This window comes from Plutella xylostella, chromosome 4 (genome assembly GCF_932276165.1).
Source record: "Plutella xylostella chromosome 4, ilPluXylo3.1, whole genome shotgun sequence".
NCBI lineage: Eukaryota > Metazoa > Arthropoda > Insecta > Lepidoptera > Plutellidae > Plutella > Plutella xylostella.
The window spans coordinates 10,938,100-10,953,679 of record NC_063984.1 but is presented as its reverse complement, the minus strand read 5'-3'; the positions used below and the strand labels follow the sequence as shown (position 1 = coordinate 10,953,679).

General features: G+C 37.8%; 1 protein-coding gene across 3 annotated transcripts in view; it reads right to left on the bottom strand.

Annotated features, from left to right (window-relative positions):
* The window catches only part of LOC119694537 (zinc finger protein ush), a 149,529-nt gene that overhangs the window by 43,675 nt on the left and 90,274 nt on the right, over positions 1–15,580 (bottom strand). The window contains exon 1 of one of the 3 annotated variants that reach the window (XM_038121022.2): positions 11,580–12,029. The exons of the other annotated variants lie outside the window; for them this stretch is intronic. The gene's annotated coding sequence lies outside the window, so the exon portion shown is untranslated. Of the gene's footprint in view, positions 1–11,579; positions 12,030–15,580 lie in introns of those variants that run through there. 3 annotated transcript variants of the gene reach the window in all.

Genomic DNA, 15,580 nt, shown 5'->3' with positions numbered 1-15,580 from the left:
AACTCGGGTCTGAGCACGAGGTCGTGAGGCGGCAGTTATGGGAGCTCGCCGGGTTTTTATTTTTGAGAAATTTTCGCAATCTTGATTTGGTTAGTTTTATCTTTGCGATCTTGGCTGCGAAGAAAAGGTTTAGGTACTATCGGGGAATCGGCAGGAGGCGTGCAGTAAAGCTTAGATCCGCCTGAAGTCTGCCCGCGTGAGCCCAGACCATGCTCGCACAATGAGCTGCGCACGGGATATCGTTTTGAAATCAGTCTGGCATAGATTTCCCCTATGGTGCGTAGTTACCTACTGTATTTTTTCATGGCGTTATTGTATCCATGAGGGATATACATCCTGCCAATCCCGGATTCGATCCAAATTCTTACTTACATTATAACTTCCTTAACCACTGCCAAATAACCTCAACCATAAGCTCTAAGTATGTATCGCATAATACACTAACTTACATAATAATATTTTTCTTCCCGAAACTCGGGAATTTCCTGCAATTTTTAGGGCATTAATATTCGGAGCACAGAGACCTGTTGCCGACATTCTGACAGTCGCGAGTTCGCTCATTACGTGCCGCCGCCGCCGCCGCCGATAATGAACCCGTGTGACGGTGCCCTATTGTTGACAGTCAGTACACGGTGGTGACAGTCCAAGCGAATGCTCGCTACTAGAATAGTTGGCTTTTCAGGAATACTTGTCGTATATTTTTAAGACTCCTGAATGGAAGTTTTTTGCAGGAAAGTAGGTTTTGTTGAAAATTAAATGAGCTATTTTTTTTCTTGTATGTAGCAGCATATGTTATGTTTTTATTAAATAAATCAGAGTATAATAATTTTCCGTAAAATAGATTTTATTAAATCAGAGGACTCTGTATGGCTGTTTCTAAGACTTGAATTACTATCCAATAAATACTACACAATGCACGCACAAGTGTAATATAAAATATCTCAGGACTTGAAACAATGATGCGACAAGCTCGCGCCGCAATATTTCAGAATTCATGTTTTTATGAATTGATAATTTGTTCCCAGCCGATACTGCAAGAGTGGTCGCGGCCGCTCAGGCCGATAGTGGAACCCATCTGATCAACGGCAACGTTTCATGGTAGTTCCTGTCGGATATCTTTACTAAAGTTTACTAAATTAAATATGCTATAGAACTGAGATTTTAATGTGAATTTTAATAGGTACTCAATTTTTTTTTTACTAAACAGTACCTATATACTTAATAAGGTAATTTTAAGGTACGTAAGAACTTTTTTATTCAAAAATACCAATTAAATAAAAAGCATTTAAATAAAGTTTATTGTTTAAATAAATACAAGCATATGTATTTTAAAGTACAAATATACCTACTTATTATTATGTCCAAACAGATCTTAAGCCATGATCCATTAGGAAACGGCAATAGATTACAATCGGGATGTCACGCCGCTTTGTTTCGTTGATGTTCGTCTTGAAATGTGTTTCTTGTTCCCGATCACTATCGGTGTCCCCTTCATATGCATGCCGTGGCTATGTCTGTCTCTTTCACTCGCATGCTGTCGGCTCACTCTCCTCAGGTGTGTCCGATCGTAAAAATTTGATACTTTCTTGTCGCGAAATACTTTCGATGGTTGAAGAATCGCTGCTTCTTTGATTTGACCATCCTGTGCCGTTTGTTTTATTAATGTTAATGTAATGTGTGTTGTAAATATTGATTTATGTTAATTTTACATAAGATTTGAATATGTGATAATAATTTTAATAACGGGGTTGTTAAACTATAATTTACAACTTATGTATAGATATATATGCTATAGCATAATAGAATTTACTATGGTACGATTAGTGATAGAATATTATTTATATTATCCTTGTCTGAATATTGCGTCAGGCAATCGGACGGTGGTACACTATTGTTCCTAATTATGACTTATAAATGTATTTTTTACGAATCCTTCTCACAAATATTTTATAGCGGCGCGAAGTTCAAAACATGCGCCAAGTTGCATGCAATATTTTTTACAGCACAATCCATTCCATTTACGACTCATATTTCTTAAACATTCTAATCATATTTTGATATCATCTGGCAAGTATTTAGACAATAGTAGCTTTTGAGAGTCCGTCGAATCCAATTTCGGCGTTCCATGGACGTCGATAAGAATCTGTCTCGGCTTTTTATTTATTGCTGAAGGGCCCTGTGATATTCGGCTCTCGGCTTTTGGTATCTAGTAGCGTCGGCATAAATATAGTTTATCGGCGATCGCGTATCGCGAGATGCGTTGATACGGCGCGTTATTTATTTGCTGACGGTACGCGCCCACGCCGCCGTCACGTGTTGGTGGACGGCGAATATTATGTTTATTTGTCTGTGAATTTTTATTACAGCACCAACCAAGACACCAATCTATCAAGCGGAAAATTTTGAATAAAAACTAAAAACTAAACTTTGCAAAATGACAATAGAGAATGCAGTATTAGATTCTAAACACCTAAGTTAGTTGAGTGTGACATATTATATGTGTAGCATAATACAAATATGGGAGCTACCATCTACCAACTAAATACTCGACATAAAATATCTAATAAGCATTAGCCATACAGGGTTCTAGGGGGCTCCTAGACTAGCAGTAAGTATTTTCCGTAGCCAATATTGGTCTGAAAGACTTCAGGAGCTTGACGCTCCGAGAAATTTAATCTTGATTTCGTAAATAACCAGCTACCATTGTTCACATTTGTATTGTTTGACAAATTTTAATGTATTAATGAACTATCCATCTGTGACCAAATCTATCGAGTTAATGTGTTTGTTCGATAATAAATAGAACTTTGTTATTTTACGTGCCGGATATTGCTGGCTTATCATAGTGTGATCAGTTGCGCCTCGCTGATCACCCTGGACTGTTATTACGATAAAATAGACATTATCTTTGAAATCTTATAAAAATTTAAGTGGTTAGCTGCACAGTAGAGGCAATGTATACTCTGCTTACGGTTCTACCTTTTTTGGCATAAGATTTATTTGCCTAATCTCGTATTGCATAGTAACGTTTGGTCAAAGTCTCGTTACGCCGAAAATCGTATGGCATAAATCTCGTTTAGTAAAAAGTTATTTCGCATAACATTGTTTAGCCTAATAATGGTTTGGCCAAAACTTGAAAAGCCTAATAATGCTATGGCATAGGTTTATTAGGTTTATACAAAGTAATAATATTCGTTTGGCTTTAACTTTGACGGAGCGTCTCCCTACATAGCGCAAACTGTTGCCTTGTATTGTTTCCGCTGTTTGGAAAACGCTCCGCTCCGCTTCGCTGCGCTCCGCTTTGGTTTTGATGAACATGTGCACCTAACACGCTCCTCCTCGCTTTGCTCGTCGTCGCACCTATTTTTAGGTTTCGATCTCATGGGGTTTGTAATAATTATATTGGTCGTTAACTTTCGACTTTTTGATCATACAATATCGTGATTTTCGGGATGTAGGAGAAAAATACCACAATTTGTACGTTTACTACATACTTAATATATTATTTATTAAGATAACATTAGGAGAAACAAGATTATACATAGGTATAGACGAACATAAATTTGAGCAAACGAAACTTAGGTGTTTAAAGATTGTGCCTAAAGAGTTTTAGACGAAACGAGCCTTATGCCACATAAGTCTTGGCAAAGTGATGGTTCGGCCAAAAAAGTTTAGACCATACGAGTTATGCGAAATGAGTTTTGGTCAATAAAGATTATGCCAGATGAGCGGAACCCTCTGCTTACTTATAATATTTTTGTATTTATTAATGATAATAATTATAGGTCATTATTACCATGCTGTTATTTAAAAAAAATACGTTATGTACTATCAAACCAACTTATACGATTAGCTCGAAAAAAACCAGTATAAATAAAAACTCCTCAAAAGTATATTATGTAGCGAAATAACCCAACTATCCTTAAAGCCATTAAGGTGTATTTATTCAAACGAATCCTTTCTCGCTATCGGTGTCAAACTGTTAAGGCGAAGCTCTGCGCAGTAATAAGTGAAAATATTAAAATGTATGTAAAGCCGCGCCGTCGTCGATACGGGGAATAAATCGTGGATCGCCGCCGCCGTATCGCCGTCATTAGCGGGGGGAGGGGAGGGGAGAGGATGAGGGGCAGGGGGGAGATTAGTCGCCGGTAAATTAGAGGAAAGATCTTTTACGTTTGTACACTTTCAAAGAATAAAAGTTTCAGTTGATGTGAAAATATACTATCGGAAAATGGTTGATATTTTTCCGCCAAAACAAAAGTAGCTTCAACTTAAGTGAGTGATCTAACTAGGCATTGCCTTAAGTAGGACTGTCCATCATACGAGCAAAGTTCTACCTAATTTCTAACAGCCTGAAGTCACCACAACTTTAAACCGAGTTTAACGTATTAACCTCATTCCTCTGAGTTATCGCGCGTCCATTTATCTGCCGGTACTCGGCCAAACTCGAAAAAAAGTTAATGCAAAAAAGTTTAATAAAGACCGTGTGCCCCGGGACACGCGCGATTAGATATGAACTCTCTTTCAACTTGTACAGAGTTGTGATTGATGCGGGGATTGTGTGTGTGTGAGAGACATAGATATATCTAGGACTATATTGTTCTCTGTCTACCATCAATAGGAAGCAGTGATATTGTTAACATTCTATATATTTATTAGAATCTCGAATCATAACATAATCATTATCATCGTATATTTTTTTCTGTAAATTTGTTACATTTCATAAACTTTTTAGAATAACATTAAGAGCCAAACATCATTTTAGCATTAATGCATCACTTATATGCTTACATAAACTGTTAAATGTACCTATCAATAACATGCAAAGAAACAAAATCGAAGTGTTGATAAAACTGCACTTACAAAGTTTATCAAAGTTACAAAAGTAACTAGTTTAAACAACATATTTAACCGTTGTCTGATCCCATCCACCCTCGGAGGGCAATTACCTAAGTTCCAACAAGCGCCGTGACAAACACCTCGTCTGCATTAACAAATACTGTGGCCGCGATTTTTCTCCGCCCCTTATCGCACCGCCTCAGGGTCTCTCGCCCGATACACATTTTTTTTATACAAAAAGCTCGCTTTATTCAACGCAAAGTTGAGTCTTTAAAAAGTTTATCGCTAGAAGTTCGCGCACCTTCGCGGTGTCGCGTGGGTGAAAAATCGTGACGCATTAATCTTCAGTTAACTTGCGCCTGTGTGTTAAGCTGTTTGGTTAGCTCTGTTAAGGGGTGGTGGCAGTGGCCCTGGGTTCTATGAAAACGGTTTCTGTAATTCCTGATGATAGGTCAATGAACTGAATGATGTGATGTTGCCGTTCACAAAAAACAAAATATGTCGCATACGAGTACTTGTGAATACACAAATTATCGACAATCTTAAGTTACCTTCTTATCCCATTTAAATGTCATCAATCGTACATAAGTACGTCTTAAGCATCCTGAAAAATATCTGTCCCCGCGTTAAAAAAAGATATTTCAAAAAGCTAAATACCGATCATCAATCAAACTGTACGTACTTACACATACACATACACACAAACATACGCATAGCTACTTACCGCAGTAATAAATTATTATTCCATACAAATTTATGAAGAATAATGTGACACAACATCCGTATGTGAGCGCTAACGATGTCTCGCATTTACTATTGAAGCGATATTACTTACCTGTAAAAAGAAAAATATTTGTTTAATTTGCTTATCAAATGGAATAAAAAGAAAGAAAACACATACATTTACACTTAAGGGTCAAAATCAGAGAGGTGAGCATTATGCTTCCGACAAAGTTTTTCCTCATTTTATTACATGATATTACTAAAATACTTATTTCAAAATAAAGGTTCTGTGCATATAATTACAGCACACTCAGCATATTTATTTCGCTATGGTAAGTTTTATTTGATTTTAAACAAAAAAGGTCTAAATCGTCATTCCGGGAATGCGTCCTTATACCATGTTTCATAGTTCAGACAAGTCAAATATTTTTAAAATTACCACTTAAAACTGTCAAATTTTAATATTAGCTTTTAGTATCATTAAATTAAGAATATACGTATAAATTACATTATTACAAGTAACACTTCTTCATATTTTGGCTATTCAAATGCTGTCCGTCGTTTATCAAATCATTCCGTGAACGTGGTGGATATCGGTCGATGTAAATAAAACAACACACGCCAGGTGGCATTAGCGAGCAGCAGTGTAAAGTTCACAATTCAAAGCAAAAGGCGTGTGTTGTGTTTTCGAAAAAAATATATTAGATTTTGTTGGTAAGTACCTTTTAATTTCATATGTGTGAAGCGTACTTTAATTCCCTGTCACTACGGGAACGCTCTTTAGTAAGTAGTTTTTCGAAAATTTGCGTACTTTTAGCAAAATTCTTATAAATATTGTTGCTCACTTGTTCATAATCTCTAAAACCAATATTTAACATGGCGGCGTCAAGCGAGACATGAAAATATTTAACGAATAATCATTTCGGGAACGGTCATTTCGGGAACGTTCTGGTATATGACAGATGTTCCCGAAATGACGAATACGTTCCTGAAATGCCATTTTTTTGGGCAAAATGATGCTTTAATCCTTATAAAACCATAAACATGCAAAATTTTGGTTTTAGGTATCCATTTAGTACGAGTAAGATGGAGAACGATGAAAATGAAGAGAAAAGGAAGTCAAAAAAGGCATCCGAAAAAACCTTAGCGTTGGTAGCTCAGTCGGGTAAGCGCCCGCTTCTCACGCAAGAGATGCGGGTTCATATCTCGGCGCTGACATGTACCAATGAGTTATTTTAACTTAAGTACAATGTATACCATCGCTCTTACGGTGAAGGAAAACATCGTGAGGAAACCTGCATATCTAGATTTAGCACATCTAGATATGGGAACCCAAAAACCCGCAGTGGACCAGCGTGGTGGGAAATGGTCCAAGCTTATGAAGGCAGTTTAGACCTTGGGGATATGCGCAAAGGTTCCACTCGAGAGAGCCAGGTGCAGGTACTTGCACCCTCACAGAGAATAGAATAGAACCTTAGCGTTTGTGGACTATCAGAAGGCCTTTGATTCGACCGAGACAACAAGGCCTTACAACGGTGTCACATTGACTACGGGTATATTGAAGTGTTGAAGTGATTGTGTAGAAACGCCACCATGTCAGTTTGAGTACAGGACCAGACTACGGAAGCAATTCCATTGCAGAGAGTTGTGAGACAAGGAGATGTTATAAGTATCTCCGAAGCTCTTCACTAATGCGATGGAAGATGTCTTCAAGCTCCTAGACTGGGAAGAACTCTCAATACATCTCTCACCTTCGGTTTGCCGACGATATCGTGGTTATGGCAGAATCGTTGGAAGACCTCAGCAAAATGCTGACCTCAATCGGGTTTCCCAACAGGTAGGCCTCAAGATGAATATGGACAAGTTGAAAGTCATGGCCAATTCTCAGATAGTACCCACCTCAATATCTATAGGGAACTCGATTCTTGAAGTGGTGGAAAATTACGTCTACCTTGGACAAACTAGGAAGATCCAACTTCGAGAAAGAGTTACTCGGCGAATCCAACTTGGCTGGGCAGCGTTTGGGAAGTTACGAAGCGTCTTCATGTCCGAAATTCCCCAGTGCCTCAAGAAGAAAGTTTTCGAACAGTGCGTATTGCCAGTGATGACCTACGGTGCCGAGACGTGGTCTCTAACTTTAGGCCTCTTGAATAGGCTCGGAGTCACCCAGCGAGCTATGGAAAGGGCTATGCTCGGCGTGTCTCTACGTGATCGAATCAGAAATGAAGAGATCCGTAGAAGAACCAAAGTAACCGACATAGCTTATCGAGTCAGTAAGCTGAAATGGCAGTGGGCCGGACACATTGCTCGAAGGACTGATGGTCGGTGGAGCAGAAGAGTCCTCGAGTGGAGACCACGTACTGGCAAGCGCACTGTTGGGCGGCCCCCCGCGATATGAACGGTCGATATAGTCAAGTCCGCGGGGAAGCACTGGATGCGGGCCGCCTCCGATCGGACAAGGTGTAAATCATTGGGGGAGGCCTATGTTCAGCAGTGCACGTCCTATGGCTGAGATGATTATGATGATGATTATATTATTTTCATACACCAAATGTACCCAAAAACCTAGCTTTGCGTTCATTTAGGGAAGGTCAACGTCATTTAGGGAACTTCGTTGTCATTTTGGGAACACTCCCATCATTTTCGGGAACATCACAAAAACGGCAAATAAGTCACTATTATGTAATGCTATAATTAAATCTTACATATACAGCATTAAATTACCTTGAAACCTTTGTATTTATATTATTAATATATAACGTAGTGCAAAAATGTATACAATAAATTGAAATTATGGAACGAAATTTGCACAAATTGGAAATTTATGGAGAGTAATTTGAAAAATAAGTGTTTTCATTAAGAAAAAAATCAAAATAATTATATTTTCTGATTTAGGAAAAGGTTAATTACAATTTCTTGAAGGGGATTCTTAAACGTGCTCGTTATATTATTATTAAAAAAATAATTAAAAGTGTTCCCGAAATGACTCTTGACCCTGTCATTATTCTTATTAACAGGTATAATTTGTAAAATATATAATTTTGTGCGTGCCTCATCACAGGATAGGTTCATGACAAATGCCACAACAAACTCCACTTGTTAGTTTTCTTCAAAATAAAACTTAATTTCTCAGATATTTGAAAACCTAAAATGCTCACCTCTCTGATTTTGACCCTTAAATGACTGTCACAAACAAATGTTGTAGGTATATAAGTACATAAATATAAAACAACTTTAAAGTTAAAAAAAAAACGCGAAAAAGTTAATATGGAAATTGTTAAAAACCACCCACCAAGCCAATACAGGATGTTAAAAAACTAAGGGCCATCCTCACCTCCATACAGGGTGATTGTTGTATGATTATGATTAGTCGATAAGGCTAGTACACACTAGGGGACATAAGGGCGGGCGCACGCGTCTCCACTTGTGAACATCATGTGTTTCCTTCTTGGATTATCCTAACTAATATTATAAATGCGAAAGTAACTGTGTCTGTCTGTCTGTCTGTCTGTCTGTCTGTCTGTTACTCTTTCACGCCAAAACTACTGAACGGATTTGAATGAAATTTGGTATACATATGGTATAGACCCTGGGAAAGAACATAGGCTACTTTTTATCCCGGAATTCCCACGGGAAAACTTTTTAAGGCGAAGCGAAGCTCGCGGGAACAGCTAGTGATCTATAAGTTTGTAGCCTTTTTTATGGTTGTTATGAGTTTTAAATAACATTATTTAAAGTATAGAAAATGTAAGGTTGGAAAAAAATATACTTATATCCTAACAAATATTATAAATGCGAAAGTAACTGTGTCTGTCTGTCTGTCTGTCTGTTACTCTTTCACGCCAAAACTACTGAGCGGATTTGAATGAAATTTGGTATACATATGGTATAGACCCTGGGAAAGAACATAGGCTACTTTTTATCCCGGAATTCACACGGGAAAAGTTTTTAAGGCGAAGCGAAGCTCGCGGGAACAGCTAGTAAAACTATAAAGGTTTAGGAATTTTGATTAAGTCTCACAATACCTACTATATTGGTACATACATGCAGATGCACAAATACACATTCCAAACTTATTCATATTATAGCCATATGACAAACTAACAATGGAGAAAACTGAACGTAAGTAAGAGAGCAATAAAACTGTAAAACATATTCTAATTAATAAACAAAGCATCTAATCTCACGGTGCTAGAACGACATCTATTCCACGTCCAAATAACTTAATGTTTCCCAACTGATCATGATCAGTAAAGACAAGAATTCAAACAAACCCGTGACTGTATCTTATAAAAGTTATAAACTATGTTTAAACTTTTAAAACGAGCCATTTGTGTCACGCAAAGATTTGTATTCCATACCACCCAAATATTTAATTGTAATCGATTGGTAACATCCGATCTTTACATACGAGTTCTCGATTCAAATAGTAGTCTTATCTATTCACATCTAGCCTCATTGAATGCTATTAAGTTAAGTTATTGTGAATCGATTAAATTTTACCGATTCACCGCATGTTTACGTGTAACTGAGTACTATAAATTAGTAGAACGGCCACGTTATTCTTGCTGGACGTCGTAAATCTATTATCAGTAGTTTGATAATATCGATAGGACCTCTACCTATAGATATTATCAAAACCTACTTGGCTTGTTAAGAATTGGAAGGAAAGAAAATTATAAAAATATAAAGGAAGAAAGAAGGCATTTAGCAAATCTGAACTTTTTATTTAATTATTTCACTTTCAATCTTGCAGTAGTAGCTAAAATAAAAGAGAAAAGCGAGTATAATAAAGGTATTTAATTTAATTAATTACGCAAGTATACTGAATTATAATTACAGTTGGTAACTACGGATAAAGTGTATTTACTACACTAGGTACTCTTCTATGATGAGATTGTAGATATCAATATAAAATCCCAGCCATAATAGAAATCTTAAAATCAATCTTTTAAAAGTCAATGATACTATTTTAAACTTTAAAGCCACACTTGTTATTATCAGTACAGAAATCAGATCTTTAGCACCAATTTTAAGACGAAGATGTCGATTTATTTATAAAAATATACATTTTAATTCATAATTGTATTTTATTTATAAGGTGTTCTAACACCTGATAGCTTAAAATGCCAGTAAAGATAACATCTATGTGAGTTTTTAAAATAAACTTAACTAAATTTTTAATACAGAATTCGTATAGTTTTAAAAGAAGACATGTGATATGTGTGTGAAAAGATAACATAATTATACCTAGGTACATAGATACCTACTTCTCATGAGTTTTAAAGAAATGTCTAAGTATAGAAATGATAATTATATTATCACAGCACACACTGTTGCAAAAGTGATATAGAAAGCCGATAGCCCATATAAATATTAAAAAGTCACGTGACCAACAATGTTCGCCTGTCACACATCTGTCAGATCCATACAAGTTACGTCGGATTTGAAAAGCGACCAACGCTGCGTAAGGACTGTTAGTCTCTAAGGGTTGGTGGTGGTAGCCCCTCAGGGTGGAATTTTAGTTCGGTTGAAGTTCATTGATAAAGTTGTACCTTGTTAAGATACTCATAATTTATAACGCTTTGATAAGAAAAAAGATAACATTTGACGGTACCTACAAATGTTCACGAATATGATGCTGTAATCTGATATCTAATAGATATGGAGATTAAAATCTCATTAAGGAGATATCCTATCGTGATTATTATCAACGTCGTTATTGAATTAATCTCTAACAATAAAGCAATTAGGTGCCTCCTAGCTATTTTAGAATGTTAGAAATTGTATGTTTTTAAATGAAATGGTAAGTAAATAAGTTGTAGGTGTAGTTTGTTTGAAATACCTACTCGTAATATACACATACACATAAATAAACTGTAAGTTGTGAATTAAGAAAGAAGAGTATTCAATAATATGGCTTTTCGTCAAAGTATGCAATTTAACTTTTTATACGACATCGAAAAGTGATAGAATACAATTAAAATTTTATAATTAACAATAAGTAGTTTTCTCACCTCAAACAAAACCCAGGCCACTAACACCGCAAAAAAAAACAAACAATAAAAAATACCGGTAACAAATTTAAAAATGGAATACTTGAAAACCGCACGAGCTTCCACTAATGTGATCAGTCATTGATTGTTAGCATAACTCACTGGGTATCGATAAGGGGGGAATGGGGAAGGGAAGTCAGAAAGGAGGGGGGGGGGTACTGATAAGGAGTTTGTTATCGCTGCAGCGAGCGAACTACGAAAAATGCATGCACTTGGGCCAATGTTTGTGGAAATGTTGGCTATTCGCTGTTTTTGGAAGTAGTGTGTGCAACCAGTACCACTTATAATATGAATTGACCATTTACCTTCAATGATTACTTTCGCATCTCTTTTATAATTATGACACAGTATCAAATAGGTTGTTTACCATAAATATGCTTAGTTAAATACTTATGGAATGCGTTCATATTTTTATTGATTTTACCAAACAATCTCAAACATAATTATGTAAACCGCTGAACCGATTTTCGATTTGTTTTGTTAGGGTTATAAGTGTACCTTATAACCCTAACAAAACAAATCGAAAATCGGTTCAGCGGTTTACATAGCTACCACAGACACGTTAAACTTATAACACCCCTCTTTATCCATGAGGATACAAAAACAATGCGCGACCGAAGGCAGTAAACGTTACGCAACCGAAACATGCCTGAAATCTGCACTTACACTGAAAAACATAAAACGTTATCACTGAAACCGATAAGCATTTAATTCAAGCAACGATTTTTACGATCCGATACCGATAGCAACGACATGGAGGATTACACGGTGTGATAACGATCGATGAAAATATATATGTATATTTGTAATTTTATGTAATCTTAATTGTAATTGTTGGTAAGAGATAGCTTGTTGTAGTTGTAAGTTGTAACAGACTATCGATCGTTATCGATCGAATTCGCAATCCAACGATTGCGAAGCGATTGACATTTCGGGTGTTACAAAAGTTTCATAATTTTTGTGTAATATATCTAGATATTTAATATCCTTAACTTTATTTTAAAGCAACGAATTTATTTAAATTAAGAGACGTTTTATAATAAAAATAATAAAGACTATAGTAAGTATAGGTACATACAATTTTTAATGTTCATCAAAGTCTATTGGCAGTGTATAGTTTGTTGTGTTGTGTTGGTGTAGTCTACCAACTTTTTACCAAAACATAGCAAAACAAACACAGCAACTTTAATAACGCCAGAGAAATCCTAGCAGATTCGACTGTGCATAAACTCCACATGGTTCGCGGCCTCATAGCTCGAATGACAGCCGCGTTATCTGGCGACGCACTCCCGAACTTTTTCCCGAAGCAGCTAGGAACGGCTTACGGCTGACGAGAAGCCTTGGCAGGTAAATACCAGGATATCTACACTGCCGACTTCAGCGGCTGCCATTCTCTGATATGTCACTCATGCAAGTTTTCTTCGCCGCTCGCGTGACAAAGTTGAAATGGATTTGGCTTTTTTGGCGCGCTTCTCATACCGCATACCGCACAGCGGATTTGAGGTTTCGTTTTCTTTTTTTCGGCAGAGATTCTCGCCAGCCAGTAATTCTTAATCATGTAGGTAAACTAAATTAGTTTGTTGGTTGTATGTCACAGGCAGCACATGGCAACATTCCCATTAAAATGTTAACATGAATGTCTGCTGTCGTGGTTTATCTGCGATCAGCACGTAATTTAGTTGAAACAAATCGCATTAATAATATAGTGGATGTGTCGATAATGGAGTCGTCTGCTCGATGGACTTTCATTTCCGCGCGCACGTCGCTCGATAACAAAGAAGTGTTGACATATTTAGAACAAGCCTGAAATCGAGCTGGCAACATTGCATGCCGCGCGCGACAGCCGTCAGCGCTGCCAACTAACGCGAGATTTTAATTTTCGAATCCATCGCGCGAGTGACGTCACTTCCTATTTCCACTTTTGTTACAAACGTCAAATCGAGATCTCGATTGCTCACTTCCTCTGCTCCGAATACTTTTTAAAAACTGTCAAAGTTTGGAGCAACGTCGCGAGTGATTGACGCCGCTGATGGCACCAGTTAACCGAATAGCTTTTTGTTTTTAAAAGGAGACGTCGAAGTAAATTGTTTCCCAACGTTTCTGACGGCCTGCTGTCTGGCTCTGGAATTGGATAGGTATTATCACTAACCTCCTATGAACAGTTGAACGCTGCAGCTACTGTTGAATTCTCTTGAGGGATTTAGCCAAAACCTAACAGAAGTTTACTTTGCTAATCCAACAAGAATGTGCCTAAATAGAACGATACGATCATAAACTGTGGAAGTATGCATATTAAGCTTTTATTGACACAACTTAAAATCACATGTGACAAATAACAATATTTAAAATCGGAATATTTCGAAAAATATGAATAGATTTTCGCGGACGTCTCCCGGTATCGGCGGCGGCGGTCCGTCACTATCGGCCTTCCACACGGGCGACTCGACTCGACACTCGCCTTCTCGATTAAAATAAGAATACTCAAACTCACCTCCACATTGTGCACCGAACGGAACCGCTGAGGTCAGGAAAAGGGTAGCTTTGATAGAAAAGGAGGTTCAGTGTAAGAAATGGCTGAAAGAGTTTGAAAGGGTACGCAAAGATAAATATCCTGAAATACATGATATTTTATGGAGCATTTTGTATTAGAAATGCGATTTAGATACTAGATAAAGTTTAAAGTTTATCATCATACAAAGTTAAAGACCAGACAGATACTGTACCAAGGCAGAATAAGCTCAATTAACACAAAAAAGGATAGGTACAAAGACTTCGGAACACGAATTTGGAATCAAAAACACATGAAACACTGGGATAGAGCCGCCAACTAAAACAAATCCATTGAGACTCTTAGGTACATCGAAATAGAGAGGCGTTATAATCCAACATGGTGTCTAACTGCAGAATGCAGATGCAATTGTCACGGGCGACCGCGCGGGCGGGCGCGGGGCGCGGGGAGGGCCGACGCTCCTTCTGTTTTTACTCGATTGCTCGATTTCTCGTTTTTCAGCCTCGGACTCGATACCGCTCGTGTTGTACATCGGGACCTGTCATATCGCCCGCTTGTTCGGCGGTGTGTAGAAAAAAGCTAGGAAAAATGAGATAAAAAGTCTCCCGAGCAAATTGGGCGTCTCTGTTATAAACAACAGAGGTGGAATGCTGCGATAGCGGACAATAAATGTCCGATCCATTGTACGATGCGAATTTGTTGATTGTTTCTGTTCGCCGCTTTGTTGTTGCTAAAGAACGCGCTAGTTTCGGCGCGCTTTCGAACTGTCAATTTGACATTAGCTGTTTTTTCTTTTTCGCGGCAACGGCTATCTGTGTATTCAGCCAGCGCGGGCGAACAAAGTTCAATATTATGAACAATACGGGCGCCAAAGTTCGTGAATGTACAAGTTCGGCATTATTTATGTGTTGAGCTTTGCTTTGCATCCTTAATAGGTGTATCTGGACAAACGTGCGGAGTGTTATCTGTGTGAAAGGGAAGGAAGGCTGAGAGCAAGTCTTTGTGGGGGGGTGGGCAGGCAGGGGGGGTCGATATGAATCACGGGGAGTAATGGCTGCAATATCACGTAGTGCACTTTGTCAACCGGTGCAAGGCGTGTTTCTAACTACAGAGATAATTCAGTCGCCGATTGCGGGAAGATCGATGGAGGAGATCTGCAGATATTTAGGTGTGGGGTTTCTGCTGTCGCTTTGTGTTTTGCTGAGTTAATTAATGAAGGTGCGAGATGGCGAAGATTGTGGCGCGCTGCAAGGAACTGATCTGTCTGCTGATAGCAACGGCATCCAACCCGCTGTCCATTAAACGGGTGTGACGGAGCCAGTATAACGCCAATCTGGTTATTGCGAATTCTGACAAAGGGCTTTGTAACATTGTGTTCCTTTTTCGATAAACGAGAGAACCTATAGCGTTCGTACAAAAAATTCACTAAGTAGTTCAAGTTTTTTTTAAATTT